Here is a 9,373-nt window from a genome sequence, read left to right on the forward strand (position 1 = left end):
GATGGAAAAAAATGGGCTTCAACTGGGCTTCAACTGGGCTTCTGGCCCATACATTGTTTCTCAACATAAGACCTGTTTGGAGAGCTTCACTGTGTATGTAAGTGACACAAACACACACACAAACACGCGTTTCAGATTAGACGTTGAGCCTGAGTGACTTAAACAAGAAAAGATAAGTCTTTGTATGGTGACAGATGGATAAGCAGAGCTATCTCAGCCTGTAATCTTGGAATAGTTTGAGACACTTTGTGTTTTGGCAACAGACGAACACGATATGTGATCTCCCCCTGAATGAATGAGCAAGAGTGTTTTAAGAGAGAGGGATCTGTTTTTGATTCGTGTTGTGTCATGTTTTTACCGTGGGCGATCAGACACCAACATCTGGCGCGATCACCTCCAAATCCAACAAAAATGTCACTGTAAGATAATACATGAAACCAAAAATCAGAAACACCAAAAGGTAAATAGCCGCCTTGCGTGCACATATTTGAGGTCTATATATCATATTTTGTATTCGCCTGCCCACAATCGTAAATGTAGGCTGGTGCATGCTTAGGTATGCAGTCGACTCAGGTTCTGAAGGTCCTAGACCAATTAAGATGTTCTTGCTTGTGATCAATAAAGAAAACATCAGAGAGGAAGAACTCCCAGCCTCATTAGTATTAGCGAACCCAGACACTGGTCAATCAGTTGTGGATGAAGATCTACTCTCAGATCTCCTGTGTGCATGTCTACATACACATGCACATGTGTATTTTACAACAATACACGCGTTTGCAATTTAATATGACCAATTTGAAACATGCTGAGGATATGTAAGCATCAAAGACTTCACTCATAAGTGGTGATTAAGATACAAAAATCATTCCAGACTCTCTAATCTCTCTGTCAGTCATTTATGTTATCCGGCGTTATGCGTTATTCTTGTATCAACTTGTCCAGATTCTCATGTTACTAGTCAGGCCGACTCTGACCAGAGGCATTTCTTGACCTGCGGCAGGAGCAAAGTTTTAGTGAATTCTGTCTGTACGGGTGGATGAACCTAAAGGAGACAGAACCTGAGGCACCTAATGCAACTCAATGGTCGAGCGCTGGTAGCATGAGCGGCCAGAGTACACAGGGCTATTAGATGTGAGTGATACGGTTGAAGCTGCTCTTGTGAACTTTGCCGTGACTCGACGCTTGGTGCTGTTTGTGGGGGAGGAATTCTTGGGAGGGGGGGGGCACTTGAGTCAGAGGTGGGGAGGGGTTGTATAGCCTAACAGTCGATATTTATTCCAGCGGCCACACTCCCCTCCTTGTTTCCAGTTGGATTCCACTCACAAGTGCTGCCATTCTTTCCGTCATTGAGTGCAGGCAACACGTGTTTGTGACCGCACTCTCTCTTTCTCTCGCTCGCTCCCTCTCGGCCGAACCCGGTTATTAACACAAACACTGGCTGACACTTGTTTGTGCTTTTAATTGTGCCTGGATGTTATGTCTCTTGTGAACACATACATTAGCATTTCTCTTGCACAGTATAATCACCCCTTCAACCACAACGCCATGCAGACAGAGCGCAGGAAATTACCACATGCAATCATGTTTGCTGCACAAGCACATTTGGCTTCGCTCGGCTCCTGTATAGTCTGCAGCAGCCTTTAACTTTGTGTTGGGTTGTGAGTAATTGCTGTTTGTGGATGTTATTTAACTTCAGCTCTCGTTTGCCAGCCTAGTGACGGTAAATTGAATTATAGAATTTTTCTTTCCAGTGATGTCCATAGTGTCAAACTATTAGATGATTGTGGAATAATTATACCCAGTTTAACAGTTAGTTTAAATGAAAGTTGCTGTCTGTTATCATAACTCGATTCTAAAGAAAATTAATAACAAACCACTATGACAACAATGAAGAGATGAATGCACAATAGGCCTTTTTTTTACCTGCAGAGTCCTTTGTGACTATTAAAGACTTCTCGTTACACATTAAGATTATTCGGACTGTCAAAACACATTTATATTTTTCTCGTTTTTCTCTCACTGATAAAACGCGACCCCCACAAAGAAAACCTCCTTCTCTTCAGGCCTCTGTGCATGCTGTGAACAAAGCAGTGGCGTGCCAAGGATTACACTGTAAAATATGCATGTCCCAATGAAATATGTATATAGCCGTGTGTCATCAATGACATGGCTTCTACAAAGGCTATACGGCGTACACAGGAAACGCGTGTTTCTCTGATTCTATTCCCTTGACTTTAATGGGTGTAGACACAAAAAAAAAGACTCATCTGGGGGAATAATTAAGCCTGACATCAATGTATTTGGTGTGCATCTTAACACGTCTCACTAAACCACTCATTTAGTTTATTTGAATAACTGCTCGAATGGTAATAAAAAAGCATGCAATAAAAAGGGGCTCAGCGCGCCAGCCAGCATTGTTTCTGAATTAAAAGCCCCAAATATCTTCAGGAAATAAGATTGTTTTCCAGCGGATGGGGGCCTAATCTACTCAGTCATGGTGGTTTGAAGAGGGAATGTTTTCAAGTTTTAACAGGGTTGGTTCCAGCATTCCCACCACCACAGTGATCTAACTATGAAGAGGGGCTTCTCTTTTCCTCTCTCCGCCACCAAAGGGAAAGGAGGTTACATGGATGAGCTGTGAATTACACTCTGGAACAGCCTAAGTAAACCAGCTTCTATGCCTTGGACTTGTGAAGTGTCAGTGATGATTAAATGATATTTATCAAGATGAGCATTGTATCATCTGTGTACAGTAGAGTGAAACTTTGTCCTCTAAGCAGAGATTAAAGGAAAGGCTTTTTTTTGTATTCATTACAAGAACTAAGCCCAAGGCTATAGGGCCACCAGATAATCTCCCTATGACTCAGACTCCCACAATCAACACAAAAGCATTAGAACCATAACAGTTTGACAACAGTCAAGTACAAGAGAGTGCAACCAGAGGAAAACTGCGTTAGCTTGTTGCCTCTAGCTGCTTGGCTCGGGGTCTCAGGTGTCTGCTCCTCTACAGGTATGTGTTACCATAATAGAGTAGTTAAGAGGGCCTCTTGTCGAGGGCCCTTCCCTCCTGTCTCGGCACACTGACTCCAGTGTGAACAGGGGTGCCTGGCCGATTTAGCGCAGTCTTGTTAGATTGAGTATTGCACAATGGAAACTGTCATGCGGCTTGTAATGTGTAATTGAACTTGGAGCCATTTTGCTTGAGAATATTCAGACCCAGCTCGATTGGATTTCACTTGTAAAAGCCGACAGACATCCCGCACACTGTTTGTTCAAAGGCTCGTTTTTTTTGAGCAGGGAGCGCCGACTGGGGAACACTTCTCAGAGTCTCTTTTTTCCCAAATGGCTACATGTCCAGTAGAGTTGCACCCTTCTCTTATGTCCCCAAAACCACAATCAACCCCCGCCCTCACAATCCCTACACTGTTTTCTCACAACCCACCCCGCCCTCGCTGGGACTGTTTTGTCCTCTGGAACTTTCATTATGTGAAGAGGATAAAAATACAGCACCCTGTGAATTTATGGTTCCTTCAGAGTTGCCATTGAAAATATGAACTTTTCAGAGTTTCGCTCTGAAACCTAAGTAAGAAAACAGAGCAACCACAGCATTTATACAGAGTCACCGCAACATAGAGGCCTATAGTCAGTACACTCACACTTACAGCTTCTTGGTATTAAGGCAAAGTGAATTTAGGCTCTACACACACACACACACACACACACACACACACACACACACACACACGTACCCACAGCACGAGTAAACATTCATGCAAGCATTTAAACATCCACATGTATTCATATGAGGGACATAAGCATTTAGTAACAAATGCAAACATGCACACAGGAAAAAAAACACACACCCACACCCACAGACAGACACAGTTAACATAATCCATTACGTCCTCTTGGATGTATTATACTTGTTTATTGACTGTGCTAGTTTTAAAGGATGGTCCGTATATCTTATTCCTCTCCAGTGTAAACGTCTCCTACCCATTTCAACCTCAGACACTGATGACACATCCCTTTAAACATCCCTTTCTCTTGCATGGACATATGACTCAGTGATAATGACAGTATTGAGCGTTTTATAGAGAGTCATAATTACAATCATCTAAACCTCCATTCTCTGGAGTTTATGTCCATCTCCACCTTTCCTTCTTTCTTTCTCTCCATCTGTCTTTTTTCACTGACAGCAGCTTTTCCTGGGAAAAGTGCCTCTTTTCTCAGACGATAATCTATTGCCATCCTCCCATCGCTTACATGTAGCTACATGGTGAGTCAGTGCTGTAATTCCGTCATTAGCTGGATAATGTGTGTGCTGTCTGTGTGTTAAAACTCTAAGTGCCAGCTTTGGTGTGACCCCGGGGCAGCCTGTGGGTTTGACTGATGCCAGTCTGCCCACCAAGCGTCATCTGAGCCCTGTAATAGTTTTTGTCCAGCTCCAGTTAGGCCTGTATTGGCTTACCGTTTCATCACCGTTATGTGTGTATATGGACTAAATGTTCCTTCTCCTACTACCAGAGAAAAATATTTAATGTGTTTTGAATCTCTAAGTACCGGATCTTATTAATGTGGTTTGAATGTTTTTAAAAGCTACAAATTAATAAAAGGTGACGTATGAATTAAAACAAACAATAAAGATGTGATTATGGATCATATTGAAATGGTTAAGCTCACATTAAGGCTATTAGAAAGCATCAAGAGAGTCTATGACATGGGGAACCAAGTGGGGGCAAGACTGTACATAATGGGATTTTTATTAAATGCCTAGGGAGTATGTCAAAGCACATCTCTGTTTTGTACTCCACCTCTTTTCTTTTCCTGATGAACTTGTTGACCGTGCATTGGTGACACGTCTCCGACACGAGATTCACACCAGTGCGCAGTAACACCCAATCACCTCCAGCCGCTTTCTCCACAGCCAGCCGTCACAGTGGGAGCATTCACCACAATGCCTGCCAGAGACAGACACCTCTAAATCAAAAAGTGGAATTACAGTCAAACATGGGTTGTATTACGCCAGTACCTTCAGATACATCGAAAGACACACTGCCAAATTGATAAAACATGTCTCGGCTCAGGCCCCACCTGTCTTTTTCCAATAACAAACCTGCACAATTAAGTTCTAAACTCTGCTATAAATCTTCCAAGACGCATGTTTAAAGACTCCCTCCAGGCAAGCAGACATTTGCTTTTGATTGCAGTGTGAGGAGAAAGCAAGAAATTTGTGTCTGGGTTTTGGAATTATTTCAAGTAATGTATACATTCATATACTGTATATATAGTACATACAAGTTTGTGTGTTGACGTACGTACAGACACGCAAAGACTGATGTAGACACAGCTCATGTGTGAAAAGTTTTACAGATTATTGTATACATACTCACAAGTGCACATGCGTTGTGTGTGTGTGTGTGCACGTCACATTCAAACACCACATTCAATCACAGATGAGCTGCTACCAGCCCATGACAAATCTCCACCTGTGTGTGGGATCAGTGTTGTTGCACATGTGGGAGCTCGCTCTGATCCCACAGTCTCTGTACTATCACCCACCACCTGAGGCCCTGCCTGAATGACTGACTGTCTGATGGGAGAATCTCACCTGACTAAAAGCATCAGTGATTGATCACTGAGGCTCACCTGAGCACCTGAGGGGGGCCCCGACGTGCCAAGCGTGCATCTTTTCCGGGCTTGTCCACCTGACTCCCTGGGGCAGATTCCCCTGCACGTGGATCTGTGTGGTCATCACCGCTGCTACATGTATTTACACAATCTATCATTGACTGCGTCATATCAACCCAAAACATACAGTGCACCCTAGGGTCAGGAAAATTAATTAGACACTAAATAATTTATACTTCCACACAAGTGTCTTTTCTGTTGCTCTTGAAAGGAGCCCACTGACGAAGCAGGTCTCGGAAATAACCTTGGGCTATTATACTGACTAGTCTGAGAAATGGGATTTTGTCTCATTAAAAATAAATCAGGCCATTTTACACCATACAAGAGCGGGCCGAATTGCACGAAAGAACAATTAGCACAGAATCAGTCCCTTTCTTCCCTTTTCCTTTTTTTTCTCATTACATTGTTTTGTTGCTTTATTTTAGCACCATAATGAATGCTAGGAGAGGAGATTCTTGGAAGAAGAAGGCAGACAAACCCCCATCTCGCTCATAGCTATGTCTGGATTGCGTTCTGCGCTGAGATAGGAGTCAACATGTTTAGAGACATCAAAAGAAAACCTGATACCTTAAGTATAAGAAGATTAACACTTGCAGTGATCTTGAGCTTAGGCTTCTCCAGGACTTTCAACAGACTGTGCCAGAAGGGACAATTACAGATGAATTGGCACCAACATCTCGTAGTTATTTAACAAAATCTGGCACAGTGTATAAGCTCTCTTCCTTAAGACTTCCTTTTAAGTCTGGCCCCGGTATCAGAAGGCTAACAGATTGGGGAATGTGACGAGAGCCGACAGCAGGGGAATCTGCAGGAACACTGGAAGAGGGAGGTGGGAAAAAAAGAAAGCAAGCAAACAAGAAAGAAAGAAAAAAAACAAAGGAGACAAAGAGACAAATAAAGAAACAAAATTGTATCACTGAGTAGACATTTTGTTCCCTAACTTTAGGGCTGTGTCATATCTCAGGGTGGATATTTGTGGTGTGTCTAAGCTCACTGGTATGCCTGTGGGTTTTTTACTGTGTACCTCAGTGGACTCAATATGACAACTTCAGGAATGTGACATTGTGCAAAACAAACAGCGACAGTCTGATACAGAGCAACAGTTGCATGCGAAAACATGCGCATGCTCAATACTTTAAATACATTTTAATCATATAAATCATTTAAATAGCGTATAATTTAATGATTATTGCTATTTAGAGTTATTTATAATAATTAAGTGTCACACACAGTCATGAACACACACACACACACACACACACACACACACACACACACACACACACACACACACACACACACACACACACACACACACACACACACACACACACACACACACACACACACACACACACACACACACACACACACACACACAAACTCAGCTAGAGCACACCTGTGAGAGATGCTGCATTGCCACAAGCCTTCTGCTAATTCTTACCTTCAGCACCATGCAGTCACAACAGGACTTCTCAGGGTTTATGGAGTATACTACTCTTTACACATATATCTCTCCCTATTAAGCCAAAGTACATATTGTATGCTTGTACCTACAACAACTTTGTACAGCAAATGTAATCTGCCTGTCAGAGGGGATGCCAGAGAGGAAGCTGCATGGGGGAGTCATGGACAAGCTCCTCAGACAAAGATGTCTCCTTCCCTGCAGGAAACTCTGACAGCATCCCAGCTTTTCGTTTCCTGAACATCTGAGTGCAGGAGAGCCAACTTGGGTGAAATTGCCTAATTACTCTTTTTTTTTTTTTTTTTTTACTTTTACCTTTTACCATTTACTTTTGTTAAACTTGCACTATTTAATCAGGGTGTGGTCTTATTGGCTCCCATCAGTCCCTTTTCCAAGAGGAAAAAGAAGTTACTACCATCTAGCAAAGAACTGGTAGAGATCAAACAAACAACAACAACAAAACATTATTATTTTATGTGTAGCATGATCTGTAAGAGCCAGTAAGAAAATGAGAAGCAATTGGTAGATTTTTGAAAAATTATGTAGTGTAGATATTTTGTGATTTTCTGACAACACCGATATCCTTTTCCATGTCCATGCGACATGTGATGAGTTGAGAATAATCACTATGTGAGTTGAGGGTGTTTAAAGGCAATTATTGATTTAGCAAATTTGTGCTCTGGATTGAAAATCTTATACATAAATCTACACCTCCTAACAAATCTGTAACAAATGTTTGTTTAAGCAGTTCTCCTAAAACCTATGCTCACATGTAACTATTTTTCCATTTTCAAAATAGTTTTTAGGGAAGATCATTTTGACAATGATTTATTCCCCAAAACACTCGAACAAAGGATCATTTTAAAAGAAATTCCCCTTCAACATTCCTTACATGATCTGCTTGCGGCATCAAAACCATGATGACACCAATCAAAATCACTTGGCTGTGGTTAAGGAAACCTCAGTGTCATAGCTACAGTATGGTTAGCATATGTTTTGTTAGGTAGAAGATTGTGGTCTTTGTTAAATACTGAAAATTCAATGCAGACTGTAAGTATGTGTATGTGGTACAAGCTTGGGTGAAATACATAAATCCACTCTATCATTCTGACCTCAACATCCTTCTGTTGCCCTCTTCTACATGAACTTCACACCACTTTCTGCACTTTTCTACACATATTTGCACTTGAACATAATGAGGTTGGTTTACTAAGGAGAGTATGTTTGTCATCTGTCTTCCCGTGTAAGTAGTTGGTCTACATCCAGGTGTTAACTAAATAACTACATACACTCTAAAACCATCACTTGGCACGATTATAGAGTAGCGTGATTTCTGAGTGACTTATCCCTATTTGATTTGTTTCCAGCCATTATGGTTCATCAGCTTTAATAGACCTGAATAGATGCCACGGCACGTTCCACATTGTAAAACTCCCGACCTGCTTTTTTTTTTAAAGAAAGCTGTGAGTGATCCATTGCAGAACTCAAAGACACAGTAAAGATAACAGGTGACAAGACAAGCGGCGCCAGTTCGTTGTTGGATCTAGAGGTTGCCTTGGGATACTGTGACAGACGTTGGATTCTGACACATCTCCATGGTAGATGGGGAGGAGCAGGAAAACTGAGTGATTTGGCGTTGGTTTGGAGAAATTCCCTCCAGTCATAGTGCTCTCTCATTTCCTAACCCTCTCCGGAGTGACTCTGACAGATAGACGGAAGAGACGTGACCTGAAACAAGTGGCTGTTTGATCATCTCCGTACCGCTTTCATTCTGTCACAAAGATCTATGAAAAATCACTTAATATTAAAAAAAGATTTCAGTATTATTAAAGTGAAAATAAGCTCACTGGTGCCAAATTTATTATACATCAATAACTGTGACAAAATCTATTTTGTAAGTAAACTGATGAGCCAAGGGAAGAAACAGAAATTGTGAGAAGTCTTGAAAAGGCTATAACGTAGGCCACAGAGAGTCCTGGCACATGCCTCTGTGTGTTACAGAGAGAGAAAGAAAGAAAGAGAGAAAGAGAGAAAAAAAAGAGAGAGGGAGGGAGAAAGGAGGGGGGGGGGGGGGGGGGGTGGGGGGTTCAAGTAGATCCCAAGGTGTCAAGTACAGGGAAAGAACATTTTGACTTCTAATTCTGTCCGCTCTCCAAGCCAATCACAAGATGTTATTTGATTCAAATGTAAATGTAAATAGAATGCATAACATGTATG

The sequence above is a fragment of the Scomber scombrus genome, chromosome 1 (genome assembly GCF_963691925.1).
Source record: "Scomber scombrus chromosome 1, fScoSco1.1, whole genome shotgun sequence".
Classification (NCBI taxonomy): domain Eukaryota; kingdom Metazoa; phylum Chordata; class Actinopteri; order Scombriformes; family Scombridae; genus Scomber; species Scomber scombrus.